Source organism: Tenrec ecaudatus, chromosome 7 (assembly GCF_050624435.1).
Source record: "Tenrec ecaudatus isolate mTenEca1 chromosome 7, mTenEca1.hap1, whole genome shotgun sequence".
In the NCBI taxonomy this organism is placed as follows: domain Eukaryota; kingdom Metazoa; phylum Chordata; class Mammalia; order Afrosoricida; family Tenrecidae; genus Tenrec; species Tenrec ecaudatus.
This window is the reverse complement of record NC_134536.1, coordinates 47,577,615-47,599,655: the sequence shown is the minus strand read 5'-3', so window position 1 is coordinate 47,599,655 and position 22,041 is coordinate 47,577,615. Positions and strand designations below refer to the sequence as shown.

The following is a 22,041-nucleotide window of genomic DNA, read 5'->3' as shown; positions in this document are numbered from 1 at the left end:
CCCTTCCACTCTACAAAAGATGTCCCTCTCCAACGTCATAACCATGCAAAGCCACAACAGTACGACACATTGACAGACAGGTGGTGAGTGGCTAAAGTTAGGTCCATTGATTGTAATTGGTAATACAAGGGGACAATATCTAGAATTGTCAGGGTAGTGATCATATAAAGCTCAAACTAGATCGAATTACATATATTTCTGTAGATAGTCCAGGAACTGAAACAAACAAACAAACAAACAAACAAATTTTGACCTTCTAGTAAGTTCTATGAATGGAAATAGACAAAACTGAAATCCATATGCCAGGCTGCTCTCTGTGAAACTGGCAGCTCAAGGCCCTAGCAGCCCCATGGAACACAGACTGGACTCGACTCATGTAAACAGAATGCCTGGAGCCCACAGGGTGTGGCTATGATTAAGCATTGACTTGATAGCAGTGAGTTTGGTTTTTGCTATAATTCTCCCTTAGGAATCTATATAAAGTTTGTGAAATGAGAGTTTAAATAATAAAGGAAAATGCAAGCCAATATAGATCAAGTAGTTCCAGAATGCTGTAGTGTTCATTTTAATTTTATGAAAATTGCTCTGAAGGGCCAAGGATATTCCTCGAGATGTGATTGAAGAAGTGATCTAAATAAAATGTGGTATATGTGACACCTGATTTTCATCAGTTTATAATTAAATTTTAGAGTTATGCTCTCCTCAAATTCAAAAACCATTTTAGCTTTCAAATATTCTTGTACTTTTGATATTTTAAGAGATTAGAATTATATTAGCTTATTATATTATCTAAAGGTTAAGTACTCCAAAATTGGGCTTTTACTCTGATTGAGATGGGAAGCCATTGGAAGTTTTTGAGCAGAGAAGTGAAATGACTTAATTTATGTAACTTCTTTTGCTATGTTCAAAGTTGAAGAGGGTCCAGAGTGGAAACAGGGAAATGAGGAAAGAGCCTATTGAAATAGTTCAGGGAAAAGATGATGGTGTTTTCTACCAAGGTGCTAATCTTAAGGTGGGGATACGAAGGCGGGGATAGGAAAATGTGGATGGATGCGGAACATATATTAATATTCACATATATAATGAGAGAAAGAGTAGTATATGCTTAATGTTTTTGCAACTATGAGAAAATGAGGCATTCAGGATGCTTTTAACTTTTTGGTGTGGGAAAGTGAGCAAATAGAAATATCATCTCTGAAATGGCAAGGGGTGGAAAAGCAGGAAATAAATGCCAAAAAAAAGTAGAAGAAGAGGACTAGAAAATAAGAGCTATGTAGCTCACGTTTAAGCCCATCACATTTGAGTTGACTCCTCCACTTCTCAGAGATGTAGAGCGTTATATATACAGCTCGATCTGATCTCAACGAGGTGACATCCTGAATGGGAACTTGAGAGCATCATGGAGGGTTAAACACATTCAAAACTATGGCACACACGGATCACCAAGGGAGTCAGCCACCATTTAAAGGAAAGGGAAATACATTAGGAGATGATGAAAACCAGCAAAGGAGACTGGGAAGAGAATGTCGGAGGGAGCTGGAGAAGCAGAGAAGGGTACCACACTTGACGGCAAGGACTGGCTTTCATCTTTCAAGGACTATAAAGCAATGCACTGAGAATGTGGCCCATCGGCCAAGTAAAATGAAAGCTACGAAGTAACTCTAGGTACGGTAATGGCAGTAGTGAATTTCGACAAGTCTCGGTAGAGTCCCAGTAAGGCAGGACAAAATGGGGAGAGAGAATTTGAAGGCAGTGAACGTAGTCTGCTGCCCAGCCAGTGATAGAGATGGAGCTCTATTTAATGAGGGACTACAATCATGATGCTTGTGGTTATTCTTGTCGTTAGCATTGTTAAAGTGGGAAATATTATAGCATGTTTATGAGGATGGAAAGAGAAAAACATGATATAAGAAGATTTCGGGGGTAATGTTTACATGTTCTGTTCCAGGGGGTTCGTGGAGCTCCCAATCTCTCCAAGGACAGTGATATTATGAACCGCTGGTTCAGGGGACGTTTATCTCCCTGACTTTGTTGTAGCACATCTGGACTCTTTGCACCCTATTCCACTATGACACAGAGATTTCTCTATAAGCAAGAAATGGTAGTCTGAATAGTCAGATTAAACCTAGCGGTAAGAGATAAAACAGAATATTATGCTCGTAACTGAGAATTTTAAAGGACTGTACGTAAAGAATTAGATTATACTATTACCATTAAAGGCATTTTTTAGCACTGGTACATTTTATTTTTAATGGAAGAAAGCTGCAAATGTGATTTTTATGCTCAAAATGGATTGAGACTATTTCCACATTCTCTCTGTTTCTTAGTTTTAATTGAGGAGCTAAGCCATAAAGTCCAACGAAATAGACATCAGTTTAATTATCCTTCCGCTTAAATGCAACTCACACACTGCAGACTCATACATGGCCTGACTCTAACATAGCCAACAAAGGATTTTCACAAAGTCAGAGTTGATGGATTTGAGGCTAACTTCTGGTTTTCAGTCAAATGAAAAAATTACTTTAAAAATGGCATCTGTCTCTAGGGTCATATCTGTTGCTCTCTCTCGCTCTAGCCCTTTGACCTCAAGTGTTCCCAGAGCTGGACCACTCCCCAGGGGCCTCCTGCCTGTCGTCTCCACAGAAGTATATCCACAGGTCTTTCTCTTACGGCATCGCCAACAGAGTTTGAACCACCTCCCTTTAGATGAAAAATAGCCCTCTGTGCCGGACAGAAATTATCTTTATCTAAATACCTACCTACCTTTCTATCTGTCATATTCTGAGAAGCCCTGGTGGTACAGTGGTTACACATTGGTCTACTAACTGGAAGGTCAGCAGTTCGAGTCCACCAGACTTTCGATAGCACTGATTCTGAATGATCTATCATAGTCTAGTGGTCCCCAGGTAGATTGCTACTTCTTTCAAGCATCCTATTCAGTTATGCTACAGTGGGAAAAATATTGCACAGAGCAACTAAAATACTTTATTTCTCTTCTCTCTCTCTTTTTAATTCTGATTTATAGCAACCCGATAGGGCAAAAGTTCCCCTTTGGGTTTCCAAGACTCTATATCTTTGTGGGCATAGACAGCCTCATCGTTCGCTCATGGAGTGGCTATTGGGTTGGACCTGCTGACCTTGGGGTCAACAGTTGAGTGCATACTCCAATATACCAGCCCTGTATGCAGTGTTGACACTTTGCGCTGCTGACCACAGGTCTGTCTACTCTGAAACCACCAGCCGGCTATTCACCAGTCACTCTCCATGGGAGAATGAATAGGCTTTCTGTTCTTGTTACCAGTGACAGTCTAGAAACCCAAGGGCACAGTTCTGCCTTGGGCTCTGTAAGTTCACTGTGAGTCAGGATCAATTACAGGACACTGAGTTTGCTTCGGAGCCTGGCTCCATAGGATTCCATGTAGACTGGTTTTCCGATGCTCTTGCAGTCCTTTAGTGACCTGTCCCTCATTGTCCACTGCCATAAACTCGCTTCCAGCACATACGGGCTACAGAGGGCGTGGGAAGGTGGAACTCTTTAGGGAAGCAGAGAGCCTAGTCTTTCTCGCTCCGCTCACTGGTGGCTCTGAACTACTCCCCTTGCTGTGAGCAGTCTAATGCTACCCGGACTCCAAACAATATAGCGCTTGCTCATTAATAGATGCCCATTTGAATAAATAAGTAAGATTTGCTGTTAATTCATTAACGGCTCTTTTCTACTTCCTGCCTGAGATCAGAGACTGTTTTCCTTTCCTTTAGTAGGAAACCCCACGAGGCACCACTGCTTCTCCAAAGACACTACAAAATGGAATTCGCCAGAGCCCCATTGGCATCTAAACTTTGATTTCATGGCATCTACCTCCAAATGACTTGCCCCACCGAAGGGTGGTGCTCCACGGAAGGGTGAGGGAGGTTCTGAGCATCTTCTCACTACTGTGTGTATTGATTCCCACCTGCTTCAGGTGACACACATCGGCGCTCACTTGAGTTCATTATAGTTTAATTTAAAGCAGCAATGGCAGAGCAAAGGATCTAATATATGTTAGATAATTATTTTTTCAATTTTCAGAATCATTTAACTCCAACATATGGCAGTGCTTCATAAATGGAAACTGCTATAAATATTAACCTACAATCACTTAGTCATCAAATCTTCCCAGGCAATCTTGGCAGTGGCTATAAAATCCAAGCTCATGTTTTCATCAGGACTCATGAAACAATCAATACTTGCCTCTTGCCAAAAAATACTCAGTTCTAAATATTTGGATCTAAATTAATGTGTGAATTTTGAAAAGTGCAATAAATAATAACTAAATTAGGAACTAATCAATGTGTTTGTATGTTTCTGGTGTACCTCACAGATAGTAGCGCTCGATGTGAAATTAGCCAAAGGTCTCTTCAATGCAGTACTTATTAAGTACACAGTGGGTTTGGTTTTGAGAATGTTGATGTGACTGTGATATATGAGCACTAGCTTAAGAATTACATGATTGGCATAGTGCTGTCATGCATGAGTTTGCTTTCTAGTTGGCTCTTATTTTGCTATGTGAGGGATCCTACTTCAAAATACATATAAGTAATCTAGATCTGATAAAATATAATTTTAAAATTATAATTAAAATGAGTAGGTTTTCTCTAATTTGAAGTTGGGTGTGTGATCACTTTTGCTTCCTTTTGTGAATTTTAATCAAGTTAGGGGGGAAATCTTAACAATGATTATGCATCATTTAATATGAGGTACATGCCAATTCTTGCTTGAAGTACTGTGAAATTGCTTCGTCTTTCTCTTCGGGGTAAATGGAATTCCCTGGAGCTTTAAATGTGTCACAAAGAATTTCAGGCACATTCCTTCCCTTCATTCCTCCCCACTCAGAGAGAGGAGGCAAGGGCACAGGCGGGATGAAAAGACTGAAAAACAAAGCAAAACCTGAATTTGTATCAGTACTTACATAAAGAAAGCAAGGGCGGTCTCCACAGAATTAATGAGTTTCTTACATTCAGAATTTTGGTTGAATAAATGCAATTGGCGAGGCTTGTTCTTTTTGGAGCCAAAATCATTGCCATCGAATCAGCGCTAACTCACATATCCTTCTGTGATTTCTGAGACCGTGACTGTGGACAGGAGCAAACGCCCAGCCTCTCTCCCGAGGAGCTACTTGTGGTTTCAAACTGCCAACCATGAGATTGCAGCCCAGCGCCTAGCCACTACGCCACCAGGGATTCCTTGACAGATATTTAAGAAATAGACAAAACTGTGCACCTGCACATTCATAATGATATTCAGTGCCTTCATCAAAACATGGTACTTTCAATCGTTTGGGGCCCATTTTGAAATAACACCCAAAAAATATCTCAAAGCCTGGCCATTTGTTTTCAGCACTCTCCTCGGAATTTAGTAATTCATAGCTTCCATCTTTATTTTTTATTATTATGATAGCAAGTCTTTTAGTCTCCTATCATCAAATGTTTTTTAATCACATCAATATATGTGTATGTTTATTGTTCTAAATTGTAACGAAATAGAAAGTAAAGCTTATATTGATACATAGAAAGTAACTTACACATCCAAGTATTTAAGAAATGTTTGACACCGTTTTTATTCTCTTTGAATTTACATCCTGCCAATAAAAGTTTGCAAAAGGTATGCTCACTGGGATGATAAGGCTTATTACTATCTCTTGAATAGTGTAGAGAGACTAGCTGTATCTTCGTAATGGTGTTTCAGTTCAAGGCAAGAGGTGCTAGTTTAGTATTTGATATGTCACGTTGCTATAATTGCAATAATTTGTGGTTTTAAATTAGATATTGAAAAATAGTGCTTCTTCCTCAGTAATACTGGAAGAGATGCTCATTTCCAGACATCTTCTCTTTACTCTTCCCTGTAAAGTGCTGGTGAGGGGCCATTAGTTCCGTTCCAGCTCAAAGCCATGGTGTGCACCACGGAAGAGGAAACACACCTGATGCTGCCCCGTGCTCCCAGTGTTCTTATGTTTGAGACGATATTAGCTCTTTAAGGTTACTTACGCTAGAGGACAATTGAAGCGCATCTGCTAACTGATATGGCTTAAGAAGAGCCAGGGTAAAAATTCTAATAAAACAAGAGCTGGCAAGAGGGAGGGGGGCGTGGGGAGGAAGAGAGGGGGGAAAATGAGCAGCCGATATTAAGGGCTCAAGTAGCAGGCAAATGTTTTGAGAATAATGATGGCAACAAATGTACAAATGTGCTTGACACAGTGGATGGATGGATGGATTGTGACAAGAACTGTATGAGCCCCCAATCAAATGATTTTTAAAAAGCAAACAGAGAGATGGACAATGAAGATTAATTATAGCATATTGTTATAACTATATATAATTATATAGCATATTGTATCTATTCGATAACTTCATTATACACAATATTATTTCAATGAGTCGATTATAAACAAAAATGTTAAGTTCAAATTATATATGTGAAATATATTTTAATCTAAATTTAGAATATATGCTATAAATTTAATTAAGACAGTTAATCCCCACGCAACCATCCTCGACCAGTGTGTCAGTCAGACACCGAATCCCTCACCTAGATCAAATAGATGAAACGGGGAAGGCTTGATGCATTTGACCTTATAAGATTGCTAAAACACTAAGAGGTTTTTCCTCCTGCGGTTGGTGCTGGGGCCTGAAGGCAGAAGCAGCAGCACTTTGGAGGGAGAAATGAATGGGAAGGAGAAGGAGAAAGGAAATCTGGAGCTGGAGAAGCCGCATTGAAACGAATCAGAACAAAGTAGAACCTAGATCAGTCGGATGACCTCCAAGCCTCCGCCTACAGCGACAGGGATGGGAGTGACCTACAGAAGTAACCAGGACCCTTCATCATGACGCTATCTTTACACCTGAGTCAGAAAGGAGAGACACTGAAGGGAAATCTGGCAGGTGCTGGAGTTGCAGTCGGCTCAGCTGCTGTGCTGTGCCAACAACGTGAGCCACGAGATCAGTGCAGGACAGTCCTTCATACATGAGGCAGGACAATGACCTTCTAAACACACAGAATGCGACCCTGCTTGTCTTCTGCTTAACATATCTCAAAAATATTGAGTACTTTGGTTCATCTTAACACAAAATTCTGCAGGAAATTCAACGGGGGGGGGGGGCTGTTTAGCCTAGTTGACACAATAGCAATCTACACCTAACTTTTCCTTTTTTTTCGTAAATATGTTATAGCAGAGCCTAGATTTTAAAAGTCTTTAATCCCGGATAGCTTAAATCCATCAATATCCATGTCTATTCAGTAAGTTTTAATTTCGTACTTAATCATGATAACATTAACAAATAAATAGCAAACAAGTTTTCATATCATATGATACCCTGTTCATATTTAAAGTTTCCCATATCTGAATTATGCTTATTTGTTTCAGAACCAAAAGAAACTTTAAGCGTTGCATTTCACAATGGTGTCTCTTAAATCGTCTTTATTCCATAACAGCCCTTACCCACTTCTTTTCTCCTAACTTATTAAGACGATAGGTCGTGCCCTGCCTGATTCCTTCCACAGGAGAAATCTTAATTCTCTCATATGTCCTATAAATTGATCTTGAGCGCTAAAGGCTGGACAAGAAAGAAATGTAAAGTCTTAAGCAAGAGTGCTCCAATATGAGGCTGTGTATTTCTACATCCAATTATAAGTCATATGGTACCTTTTAGACGTGATATGATTGTAGTATTATAAGTTCATTTTGGTTACGTTTTCTAACCCTTTCTTGCCTGCTTGTGCTTCATTTCTCCCTATCTCAAGGAAAGAAGGGGGAAAGAGGCTCCTTTGAGCGCCTGTAAAGCCCGGGAAATTCCTCTCCTGCGGAGACGAACACTGAGAGCCATGTCCCGGCACTTCCGGCAGGAAGTGTCTTGTGCCTCATACTCCATAACGCACGGCCATTTCCAAGGGTTTCCTGAAAATGATGAGTTTCACAAAAGGAAGCGAAAGTATCTCACACAACGCTGCACGTTTTAATCCTTCGCAGTCATTATTCATTTTATCCTCAGTCGCCCCACGCTCAGTCAGTGTGATTCAGTTGACTTCCTATCATTCTTGACAGGATCCATGCTTTTAAAAAATGTTTCTTGATTGGAAATATTCCAGAGTAAATGTTGTGTTTTCTTGTACCAAACTGAGCATCAGTCAGTTTCTGAAGGTATCTTGCCTCTTTTTATTAGGTCATGGTGTTTGGAAATTTCATTTGATTGATGAGGCATTTCTGCTAGATTAACATTGCACCTAGGTTTATACATAGATAAGTCAGAAAGCAATTTCTTTAAAATCATATGTTTATAGTAATTTTTAGAAATAAAATTTAATAATATAAGTTTTGTCTCAACTTCTTTGTTTGTATACTTATAAATCTTTTTCTTGTACTGGAAATCTGGATTCTTAATGGTATACATTTAATTCATTTTTTGCTTAATTCTATAGTATGCCTATAACAAATTGAAATTAAATTATATAAATATTACTATTATTAATTAAACCCTGAGTGAGGTTTTAGAGTTCTCTCTGTGTTATTTATTTTGTCATTTATTTTGTCTCTGTTATTTATTTGGTTATTTATTTTGTCTATGGCACACTAAAGGCATGAAGTAAAAATGGCATGTTTTAGAAGCAGTGAACGTAATTATTTTCTCTGATTAGACTAAGAATTTGATGTAGAATTGTGTCAATTGTCTCAGTATGTCTATAGTATGCATTTTGATTTCTATTTTCAAGTTTTCCATTATAAAAAAGTTGACAATGTTGTTTCTAGATCAGAATCATAAGGCCTACCAGTGGCTCGCCAATTCTGTTAGATTTTGATTGGGAACCCTAAGGGGTAAGTATGCGCCTGCTAACTTTAAGGTTGGCCACTCAGCAGAAGAAAGACGAAGCTGTCTGCTCATGTGAACATTTACAAACCAGAAACCCCAGGGAGCAGTTCCTTTTGGTCCCTAAGGAGCGTTGGCCTCTGTGCTGTACCACCACTTTAGCCGGAATTGGCTCAAGGGTAATGGGTTTGGTTTAGGTTTATAAATTCAAAACAAACCTTATTTAAAATAGATGTTTCCCTTTATTATGATTATGATACATTTTGCAATTTCTGAAATCTTACCTCAGAATAAGAAAGACAGAAGCGAGATTAAAGACAAAAAGGAGATATGTGGCTACCATAATACTTTAGTGGAAAATAGGCCCGAATTCCGTTTCCAGGCTAGCAAGCATGTGCACTGCAGAAAACCCAACCAGACCCACTCCATGGAGTAGATTCTGACTCACAGTGAACCTATCGGACAGCAAAGAACTGCCCCCTTTGGGGTTCCTTGGCTGTAAATTTTTACAGGGGCTAAAAGTCTTATTTTTCTCCCATTATTACCTGGTAAGTGAGATCAAATTGCTGATCTTGTGGTTCATAACCCAACATGAAACCCACCACACCACGACAGAAAGATGTGTGAGAAGCACATGGGTTTGCTTGGATCGGTGAGTGTTTGTGGGAGAAGGGGAAGCAGAATGCCCACCAGCACTTCATGCCTCGGACAGGGCCTGCGGATCTGACTTGGGAGCTAAGAAGACAGCATGGGAAAGAATTTAATTGGCTCGGTCAGGAATGTGGACTTTGGTGCTACAACTTGACACTCTTTAAGCACATGAAACGTTTGGAGAGAGTTTGAGATTACAGATGCAATTTGGAAGTTGTTATGGGATAAACGGCCTTATTGAATCCCATGGTGGTAAAATGCATACATTTTACCTTACATACCTTAATTGCTTAGAATTGACAGGGACAGGGAATGCCACCTAACCAATCCAACTCACGAGTCACCTTAGATGAGAAACACAGAACCTATGAGCCTGACCACCGAGGACCTGGCTAAGTGAGGACATCGTTGGGTCCTAGCCAACCTGGGACAGCTGCTGTTTTGTTTTTGTTTGTTTTTTGAGAAGCCCCAGGCCAAGCTCTATGTTCCCTGGCAAGCATCTAAAAAGGCCTGCCAGCTCTGGGCATTGTCTCATGACTTTAGCCCTTTCAGTAGTCTGGACCTGCTGCGGGTGTGCCCCCATTATCCTCATGTGACTACTTCTCCCACCTGTCAGCTCCATCTCTGAGTTGCTGCCAAGTCACCTCTCTCTTCAAGAAGGCAGCAGCGTAGGAATTCATGCAGAAAACATGGCAGGGCACCCGAACCGAACGATGTCACTGCTTTCAGCCCCCACGTCTTTACATTGATTTAGCCATATTTGAGAAGGATTGATCTTGATATTATAATCAGAGTCATATACTAAAGATAAGCAAGCCAAACATAGCTCTCTGAGATAACAACTTATTAATAACTTGTGTAGGAAGTGCAAATAGTAAAAACAATAGAACAAGGTGACAGGCTGCAAAAAAAGGCAAGAAGCTAATGGTGCCGAAAGAGAGGTATAAAAATCAGGAACAGGAAGAGGTAGGTGATGAAGAAGAGCTCAATGCTGGGCAGTTGAACCAGGATGAGTGTATTTAATGTGCATTTGATGTTTACATTGAGGACACACATGTGAAGTGTGAGAAGTTTCAGTGGCGTGAAAGGCAGTACTAAGGCAGTACCGCCTTATAACGGTACTTTGGTACTTGGTTAGACAGACAAAAACACTAGGCATAAAGCTACATGGGAATGAGGGGATATTTTTGTTTTGCATATTTTCTTTTTCCAAGTTAGAATACACATAAGCATGTTGAGAAAAGGAAGCAGTTAAGAGCAAATCTTAAAGAGACAATTCAAGGAACCTTCTAGCACCTATCTCCTGTCATACACACACGAGTTACACTTGCAAAATGCCCCTAAGAGGAACAAATCCTTTTTAAACAGCAACAGATTCCTGAAGCCTCTGCTTCTCAGGTCCCTGTGTTTCCAGCCTTGGGCTGTCTCTCTGGTTCGCTCTCCACCCCTCTCCACTTCAGGCTCTCTTCCGCACTCTCACGCTCCTTCTTGGCCCCTTCCTACCTTCTGCCTCTGGATGCCCACATCGGACCACAATGACATGTGACCTCCTCTCACTCCTTCAGTGAACCACCAGGCGAAAAATAAGTTAAAACTAAGGAATGGATGCAAAACTCTTGAAACACATCTTATTCCAAAAGATATAATCCCGTTTGATTTGCCATTTTGGAAAAAAAATATTCGCAGATGTTGGCTATTTAGATTCTTTTAAATGAAAGCAAAAGTAAGATCCTGATTCAAAAGCACTTTTGGCGAGCTCATTATTTTATTGACTGCATGGGGAAATGGCTGTCACTTTTCTAATCTACATTTGAATAGTCGTACTGAGGCACCAATCCTTTTCATTCAATAGTTGAGGCCGGAGCTTTTTCCTGTTGCTTTCTAAATGCGGCTCAATTGCACATTTCCCACACTCCTCTGCACTTGCTTCAGTAGTGCAGCAGTGTGTCCTTGTATGGAGCCTAATAAAGTAAGTTCTAGCCTTTGTATTTAAAATTAGGTGGTTGTTTCAATATTTAATTGTTTCATTACAATACTTATAAGTTGCTCTTGGGTGTTGCTCAGCTGTTAGTTTTTGAGGCAAGAAGAACTATTGCCCAATGCAAATGGATGTACACTCTCCTCTCTTTCTCAATATCACCCTAATCAACCAATTATTTTTCTTGGTGAATTGTATTGTAGATGTTTAAACCTGGAATATTTCCAGCTACATGGAGCTAGACCTATGTCAAATAAAGGGCATTTTATATTCCAAAGCAAAGCCACCAAAACAACTTTGGCTGCTTTTTCCATGTCATGTATCAATTAAAAGCCAGAGACTCATAATAGACCTTTATGAACAGATATATATATATAAAACAGTATGGAGGTTATGATAATAAGTGAAGGTTACTTTTCCTTCTTCTTTGCAAAGCACAATTTCAATATAACAAAAACCTCAATGCTGTAAATACACTATAAAAAGAAAAACATATTTCCGTGAATTTATCAACTTCGGGCACATGATTACAAAGTTGACATTAATAGGAAGTGTCTTTCTGTTTACATAAGGATAATCAGAATATCACATTATTCCTGTTGGGGGACTTACCTGCCTCTCCATTTTATAAAAAATAGTTGGACTGGAAGGTAGTGAGATTTGGGAACGGATATAGCAAGTATCACTCCTCAAAAATAATTGAATAAGTACTCCCTCAACACAAGAACACTTTGTTCTAACAATTCGACAGTGTGAGATGCTCACCTGCCTGGCAGGATTGCTGATGACAATGGGTACATAAGCAAATGTGGTGAAGAAAGCTGATGGTGTCCGGCTACAAAAAGATATAGCACCTGAAATCACTGAAGACAATGGGTGCAGAAGCAAATGTGGTGAAAAAACTGAACTGATAGTGCCCAGCTACCAAAAGATATAGCACCTGAAGTCTTAAAGACCTGAACATAAACAAGCAGCTATCTAGCTAAGAGACAACAAAGCCCACATGGAAGAAGTACACCAGCCTGTCCAGACTCAATCGCTGAGGACAAAGTGAGTACATAAGCAAAAGTTGTGAACAAAGCTGATGGTGTCCGGCTATCAAATGATATAACATCGGGGGTCTTAAAGGCTTGAAGACAATCAGGCAGCCATCTAGCTAAGAAACAACAAAGCACACACGGAAGAAGCACACCAGCCTAACCCGACACAAACGCTGAAGACAAAGCGGGTGCATAGGCAAATGTGGTGAAGAAAGCTGATGGTGCCCAGCTGTCAAAATATGTAGAATCTGGGGTCCCATAATATGGAAGATAAACAAGAGGCCATCTAACTGAGAAACAATAAAGCCCACGTGGAAAATGCACACTAGCCTATGAGATCACAAGGCATTGAAGGGATTAGGTATTAGGCATCAAAGACAAAAAAAAAATCATAGCATTGTGAATGAGAGGGAGTGAACAGTGGGGACCCAGGGTCCATCTGGGGGAAATTGGACATTCCCTTGCAAAAGGGCTGTGGGGAGGTGACGAGCCAGTCAGAGTGCAATGTAGCAACGATGAAACATACAATTTTCCTCTAGTTCTTAAATGCTTCCTCTCCCCCCTGCCCCCACACACACTATCATGCTCCCAATTCTACCTTACATAACCGGCTGAACCGGAAGATGTACATTGGCACAGATAGGAACTGGAAATATAGGGAATCCAGGACAGATGAACCCCTCAGGATCAGTGGTGAGAGTGGCAATATTGGTCAATATTGGTAGGGTCGAGGGAGAAAGGGGGGACACATGACAAGGTCTACATATAACCTCCTCCCTGGAGAACAGACAGTGGAGAATTGGGTGAGAGAGACATTGGATGGTATAAGATATGATAAAATAATAATTATTTATAAATAATTATTTATCAAGGGTGCAGGGGGAGAGGAGAGCGGGGAGAAAGGGGAAAATGTGGAGCTGATAACAAGGGCTCAAGTAGAAAGCAGGTGTTTTGAGAATGATTATGATAACCTACGTACAAATGTGCTGGACACAAATGATGTATGTACGGATTGTGAAAAGAGTTGTATGAGCCCCTAATAAAATGATTAAAAACTAATAAGAATTGAAAAGACATTTGTTTCATCTGGTCAAGATTTTGGTTTGCACATACCTGACTGTCATGTATGCTGTTTCGGTCTCCCATACTTCAGCATTAGCTGAGCAAATGATTTTAAAGTTCTTTTCCCCAAATTAAAATGCTATATGTAGTGTCATGACTTACATGCTTACCACATAGCACATCATATGAGCAAGCCAGAGTCTCAGAAGGGCTGCGTTCTTCCCCAACCATAAAGTAGGGGCTTTTCATCTTTGCATGTTTATTGTGAAATTGGTAGAATTTATGCAGATACACACGATATTTTTAAATTGCAAATCATGTTGTCAATTCATCTTTTTGAAATATGTCAACTCATTCTTTTTGAAGTATGAAAATATACGTAATATCATAAAGACAAAATTAAAACATTAGCTATATGACGTGCCACTTAAAATTCCAAGTGCTTTACATGCAGTGGCTCATTTAATCCTCACAGAAACCTTATGATGCAGCTACTGTCATCACCTACAGAAAAGAAAACTGAGGCCCAGCCAGTATGTGGTTCAGCCTGAACTCGAATCCGGTATTCTAGGCTGGTGACTTCCAGGCTAAGAACAGACAAGATGAAGGAACAGGGCACCCATTTCTGAACAATTAGCCCCTGAAAACCTCATGAGTAACAGTGGAACATTGTCACGGATAGGGCTAGGGCTGTCCACTGTGGAGGGACTAGCCTCTGAAAGCCTGATGAGTAACAAAAGACACTGTCAGACACATTGCCTTAAAGTGGGCCCCTCAGTGAGAAGACATTCAAAAGAAGCAGAGAGGCATATTGACTTATAAAGTGTTGAAGAGCAAGAACAATGTCACTTGAGGATTTAGATGAGTCTAGCCCAAGCCATAGGACTGTCAAAGTTTTCACCTGTGCTGGCAAAGAAGACTGAAAAGACCCTGGACTGCCGGAGAACACACAAATCTATCTTGGAAGAAGTCCAGCCAGAATGCTCCTTAGAGTCAAGGATGGCAAGACTTCATCTCATGGACTTTTGACATATTATCAAGAGAGATTAATCCTTAGAGAGGGACATCATGCTTGTAAAGTAGAAGGTCAGGGAAAAAGGGAAGACTTTTAGAGAAATATATTGACACAGTGGCTGCAACAATGGGCGCAAACATAGCAAACAGTGGTGAGATGGTGGACACGGGCAGTGTTTTATTGCACAGCTGCCATGGGTCTGAGTGGCCTCAAAGGGACCAACACTAAAAGCGACGTGATTGTACCCATACTGATGGGTGCAATTGCAAAGGCCGCTTAAAATCTCCTTTATATTGATTCAAAGGAATGATTTCGAACAGAGATTCTAGACTTTTTGATTTGGGACATTTCTGAAATTCACTCTGAGAAAAACAAGAGATTCTGACAGAATTCCAACTGTCTAATTCATAAAGTATGGCATTAACAAAATGGCAATAGTAATGTCTTTTATTACCATCATTCCAAAAAAGAATTTTCCGACCAAATATAAGTTGAAATAACTCTAACATCAGAATTAAGGCTACTTCTTGAAGGTGTGCATTGCTTCTTATATTTTTGTACCATTCCAAGGAAAAGAAATAAACAATAAATTTGATTTAGAACTGGGAATCATGATACTGCAGAATGTTCTGATGCGTTTAGGTGTTCGCTGTTGTTGTTGGCTGCCATGGAGTCAGTTCTGACCCATATTGACCTTATGCACAACAAAAGGAAACACTGTCAAGTCCTGCACCATCCTCAAAATTGTTCCTGAACTTGAACCCATTGCTGTGGCCACTGTGCCAATCCATCTGCTGGAGGGCCTCCCTAGTCCTCACTGTCCTTCTATGTCACCAACTATGATGTCTTGGGACCGGTATCTTCTGACAATGTGTCCAAAGTAAGTAAGATGAAATATAGCCACCTTTGCTTCTAAGGAGCATTCTGGCTATAGACTTATAAGGTATTTATAAGCAGACATAAATTGGATAAATGCAAAATCATCGTTTTAAATATGGTTAACAGGAGAGTTAAATAGGCCTAGGACATTGGACAAAATATGTAGGTTTGTGGTAAGATTTGAGCAGGAGAAGATGCACAAAGTCTGCCAATCATTCCTGAGAACTAAGCACATGTGGAAACTGATACATCCCTAATGTTTTCTTAGTGTTTGTCTTTCAAGTCACAAAATTATAGTAACATATTCACACACACATGCCTCTCCAAACACACACACATCTACACATATTTACACAAATATGCATATAGCTATTGGATCTTAAATTTGTATGTTTTGATTATCTTGGGGGCTTCTGTGAATGTTCTTAATCTTCTAAGCTCATGGCCTGACAAACAGCACACCTGCCTTACTGGGCTAAGTGCCAGGGGCGGAGGTGGGAGAATCAGGAAAATTAATTTCCAAGAGCAGTAGATAAATGGCACACCTCATTAGAGAATCTATTTTAAAGGCACATCAGGAGATGTCTACAAGGCTTTCATAAGAAATTGATGCTTCCCACCCTCATGACCTGGCTGTCTCTCTTCTCACATTACTGATTTTATTTCCCATCATAAGATTCAAATTCACACTGCAGTTAATGAGTGCCTTCTCTGTGCCAAACACATATGTTTTATATGGATTATTTTATTTCATTCTTACAAAATTGTTTTCAAATGTTGGGAAGAATGCTCACGCGCACACACAAAATCATGTCATGATTCATTTTCCTTCCTGTGGATGTGAATCGAAATAAATTATGACCCGACTTCATGAATTAAGAAAGCCAAGACTTCTACGCCAATGTTCTGAGAGGAAAACTATTAACTATTACTGACCCCTTTTTTTGGTCATACTCTTGAACTCCTATTGGTTTCACTTAATTTTTAGGGAGCAAAGTGCCCCTTTATGCCTCAAGACCAAAGATATTTTATCCAAAGTGAGTAAATTCTGGTCCAGAAGCGATATTACAGTCCTATGAAATTGTAGACACCCTTCTGTTTTCTAGAAGGGCTTTTCTGGTTGAGTCTGCATTATCATACAGGCGAGCCCTATAGCAACGCTTTTGACACCTTAGTCCCAGTTACTGAAAAAAAGTGACCTCACCCTGCCCTTGTCGGGCCTTTCAAATGCGGTCATCTTCCAGGTCAGAGTGAGGCCAGGCGGATAACACCTGGACTTGATCTTTCTGTTCTGGGGCACATATTAATAGCATGCCCTCACATACTCACAAGAATCCAATTTTGGATGAGAAAGTTCATAGTCTTCCTACGTGGTTTGTTTGTATGTGTCAAATTTGCTAAGTTGGAACTACATGTCCCGGAACTAATTTCTATGCAAGTTTCCAAGTCACAGTTGGCCCTATGATAAATTCTCATGAGTATTGGAAGACAAAAACAAAGGATTAAGTGGCTGTTCATACTCTCATGCTTGCTATAGAAGGCAGGTGCTGTTGTTACTCATGCATGTTATATGTGCTATGTTTGTGAGCCTCGTTGATATGTGGCAATAACGGGCAGCATCTCATGTAGCTCCCTCTGGAATGTTTCCTTCAGCATATACCATTCGACCAGGTGTGTGTGACGTTCCTCGGTGATAGAGGCCAATTTATTCAGTATCTCACCCACATCATTGTAATTTGAGGTGGTGAGAGATAACTATGAGTTCCAACTTGTCCTTAGCCTGCCCTACTCTAAGTCCATCTGCTCTTTCCAACCTCCACCCGGCTGCCTTCAAGCTCAGCCCCAGACACATTGAACAACCTTATATAGACTATCTAATCAGCGGCAAGGGTGTTAGGCCTACCTCAGAGATGGCAGGCTGGATTCTAGGCACAAGAGAGAAGCCACATCTATTCCTTTGGTTTCTCAGGGCACACAAAAGTTATGTTTACAATATACTATAGTCTGCTAAGTGTGCATTATGAAAACTTTTAAATATTGGGCTAATGACCAGAATAAGACAAAGAGACAGACAGAGAGCACATGCTTTTTTGAAGACTGGCACCAATAGATTTAGTTGATGGAGGATTGCCCAAACCCCTCAACTTGCAGAAAAGAAACTCAGTATCTGTGAAGTGCACTAAAAGGAAGAAAAATAAAAGAAAGTATGCCTGTCACAATCTCTTATTTTCTATCACTGCGCTCTGACCAAACCCTGGCTGAAATACCATCGTATTATTTGCACGTACTATTGAAGAAGAAGTGACAGATGGATGGAATCTTTCTCCCAGTATCTGTTTATTGATATTCAAAAAAGTGTCTTATCGTGTTATGAATAAATAAATAGCAGACACAATCAGGTGCTGACCAGAAGACAAGGTACTAGATTTCACAGCCATGGAAATAGTCGTTGCCCCGTTATCTTACAGGCTGCAGAGCGACAGAGCAGCTCACGTGTCTTAAAGAAAGAGCTACAAGCATATTCTAGCAACATGGGTTTTCAGTAGACTATATTTGGGCCAATCAGACCAAATTTTAAAAATAAGGAATTGTGATGGTTGTCTGGGACAGAATCAGTCTTTTCAATCTAGTTGAGTATTTGCCTATAAAATAGGTTTTTTAAATCACTATTTCTCTGTGCACATTTTTTTTTTAATCTTCAAAAAGTCTACCAACTTTTCTTAAGTTTCACAGAGTGAATCAAGGGCCAGGATGAGCTAACTCACTTTCTGGTCTTCAAAATTATTGATAGCAGCCTTCCTTCTACTGTTAGTTTTTCTTTTTAAACATTGGCAATTACATATTTCAAAGAGTGATATCCACAAGAATATTCATCATTAGAATAATATTAACCCTAGCCAAATCCTGAAATGTGTCGATGAAAATGAACATTAGAAGCATAAAGTATCACTCAAATGAAGCTTTCATTGAAACAAACAACATCTTCTGTGGAGAATCAACATAAAAAAGGCAGATTAGAACTTGTTAAACAGAGAAAAGGACACTGACTCTTAACATGAGAGAATGTGCCTCACAAAACAAATACTAATATATGAGTAAGTAACAGGCTTTATGGTAAAATTATATGAGGGTGCTTGAATTTACATTATTTTGATCCTCAAAACTAACCATTTGAATTTTAATTAGCTGACTATTTAAACTACTTATTTGAAGAATTTATAACCATCATCCTTTAAATATCAAGTTTTATGTGCCCCCCCCCCATTCAACCCCCTCGGTGAATTCTTCTCATTGTAGACATGGCCTCACGATGACAGTTATTAGAACACATCATCTGCTATCTGCACCTGTTGTAATTACAGTATCTCTTTATGACCTGGACCATTGCATGGCACCTCCTTATAATTAAGTACTTACCGAAAGATATTGGACCTCGACAATACAATTTTCTGAGGATAAAATGTGTGAAAGCACCCCTTTAAAATTGCTCCCAGTAACTTGCTTCCTGGTGGTCACCACCTTGTATAATGTGTTCTGATGTTAAACAGAGCTGGACCAGGTAACCGAAGGAATTTCGTGGAAACGACAGTGCTTGATCTCTAGGTCATGCATGGCCTTTCCAATTTGAGGTCAGTAGTTCTGGGGAAAGCCAGGGCCATGCTGTGAGCATCCATCGGCATAAACTCTGCAGCCGTGGGAGCGACACACGTGGGTAGTGTGTTCCCCAGCCTCAGTCCATCCTCCACGTGACTGCAGCCCCAGCCAACAACTTGCCTGCATCCTCTAGTTAGTAAGTTATCCTCCCTTTGCCTCCCACCCCTGGGAGTATGTCTTGATTTAAAAAAAAATAGTTTTTATGATAGTGGGCTCATAAAATATTTGTCATCTTATGATGGATTATTTCACTCAGTGTAATGTCTTCCTGGTTCTTCCACAGTATGAGATCTTTCTTAGATTCAGTGTTATTCTTTAACGTGTAGTATCCCATTGCGTCTATGTGCCACGGTTTATTCATGCATGCTTCCACTGATGCGCATTTAGGTTGTATTCCTCTTTTTGCTCATTTGTACATAGTATTATAATGACCATGGGCATTCAGGTTTTCTACATGAGTAAAGGCTCGTATCTCTATCTACCCAGTAGCAGGATTGCTACTTTTTAAGGAAGAGCTGGACCATTTTTTACAGTGGTCACACCATTTACAGGTCTCTCAGCACTGCCTGGGAGGTCAGCTTTCTCCATACTTTCTCTAGTAGTTGCTGGTTTCTTAACCTTTGTTATTAATGCTGGAGAGAGGGGATATGTTGTCCTTTTGATTTACATTTCTCCAATAGCTGATGATCACAAACATCTTTTTATGTGTCTGTTGAATGCATGAATGCTATCTTTGCGGAAGTGGCTGTTCATGTCCCCAGCCCATTATTAATTGGCTTATTTACCTTTTCCTTTTTGAGGTGGTAGAATTTTTGATAAATTTTAGAGATTAATGCCTTTCCAATAGGCCATTTCTTTTGGATTCTCTTTTTGTTCTTGTTGGACTCTTTTGAAGTGCTCATGTGTCTAATTTGAGGAGTTCCGAGTCATCTAGTGTGTCTTCCGCTGTTGGTGCGTGTCAGTTATGTTTGATCATGTGTTTCTATCCTGTATTAGGGGTCCTATGTTTGACCCTACTTTTTAATGGTCTTTATAGTTTTAAGGTTTACCTTTAGGTCTTTGATGTATTGTGACTTTTATGGGTTTTCTATATGGTTTGCGGTAGGGATCCTGTTTCATTTTTTTGTATAACTTTTGACATAATTCTTTATACAGAAATAGTAATTGACAATATAATAAATAAAGTTACTTTTATAGTCACCCATTGTGTGAGGTATTGTAAAGCCTAGCCTCTGCACATGTAATTATTTTGTGGCATGAGTTAATTTGCTAATGAAGCTCTCCCAGAGAGTAGATCCCAACTTATGCCAGCCCTACAGGGCATATGCCTGTCCAAACAGGGTAGAAAGAGGTTGTTGAAAGTACCATTGATTGCCAAAAGAACTTCTTCTGTCTTGGAAGAAGTACAGCCAGAATTTAGCTTAAAGGAAAGTATGGCAAGACTTCATCTCATCTACTTTGGACATGTTGTCTGGGGATTTCAGTCCCTAGAGAAGGGCATCATGCTTGGTAAAGTAGCGGACAGCAAAAACGGGGTAGACATCCAACAAGATGGATTAACATAGTGGCCACAATAATGAACTCATACATCTCAGGAGCAGTTGAACAGATGGTGCAGAACCAGACAATGCTTTGTTTTGTTGTAACTATAAACTGAAGCTGAAGAAAATTAAAAACAGTGAGGGGCACAGTAGGACCTGGGGTATGTCCTGTCTGAATTTGGAGAACATCTCAAGAGCTTTAAACACTAATGACAGAAAAATGCATTGAACACTAATGACAGAAGATCTGATGAGATGTGGGTGAACATCAAGAACATCATACATGAGGAAAGTAAATTTTTTTGGTAAATGTCTTTTTAAAAGACAGGAAAGAAATGTCAGAAGAGACTCTGAAAATTACTGTTAATAATATAGTAATTTAGGCAAGTGGAAAAAGTCATAAAGTCAAAGGACTGAACAGAAATTTTCAAAGGACAGCTCAAGAAGACAAAGTAAAATATAATTAAATGTGAAAAGACTTGGTGGTAGTTACATAATCTGTTGTCAATTTGAGACTTAAGAGTGAAGGGGTAGAGTTTAGCCTGTCAATCAGGTCACAACTTGAAGACCTCATTTGGAGGCACTAAGGAGATAAAGACCTCGCTGGAGGCGAGACACACACCTACTCCCTGAGAGACATTCTTGCTCCCAAGACACATGGAGCTATGATAAAGCCATGGATCTGAAGGAGACAAGTGGAGACCCCTGTCATCGCTGAGATGCCTCAACCACCATTGGATCCATAAGACTTTCCACCCACTTGCCTATGATTTTCTTGCATTCAGAGTCATTTCATGTGTTTTGTAAGTCAGAAGAGGACTTTATAGATTGATATTGGACATATGGGCTAATATCGAACTTATGGACTTGATCTAGATTGGGCTGGATGTTTTCTCAATATTCATTTGCTCTTGTATATAAAGCTCTTCATTACACACATCTGAGTGCCTATGAAGTTTTTGCTCTAGTCTACCCAGACTAACACAGACCTAGGGTTGGAAAACCACAAATGAAGAACCCGCTCAGCATATGTTAAACTTAAAGAACTAAAGAAAAAATTAAGTCTTGAATTTTAATGATAAAGGTCCTGTGGCCAAACATATGCAGAATGCATGTAAAGAAGATGGAAAGAAAAAACACAGCCACTGTACCCAAAACAACTAGACATCTCAACATTTCAAGAGAAAGCATATGAGGAAGAACCAGTGGTATTGAAGGAAGAAGTTCAAGCTGCACTGAAAACATTAGCAAAAAACAAGGCTCCTGAAATTGCTAGAATTCCAATTGCCCTGTTCCAACATGCTGTTAAAGCCCTGAAAGGATTCACTCATCTACGCCAGGACAATTAGAAGACAGCTACTTGGCCAACTGACTGGAAAAGGTCCA

The 22,041-nt window shown here is 39.8% G+C and overlaps 1 protein-coding gene across 1 annotated transcript in view; it reads right to left on the bottom strand.

Moving 5' to 3' along the window:
* TRDN (triadin) overlaps positions 1 to 22,041 on the bottom strand; it is a 179,541-nt gene that overhangs the window by 84,461 nt on the left and 73,039 nt on the right. The window lies entirely within an intron of this gene.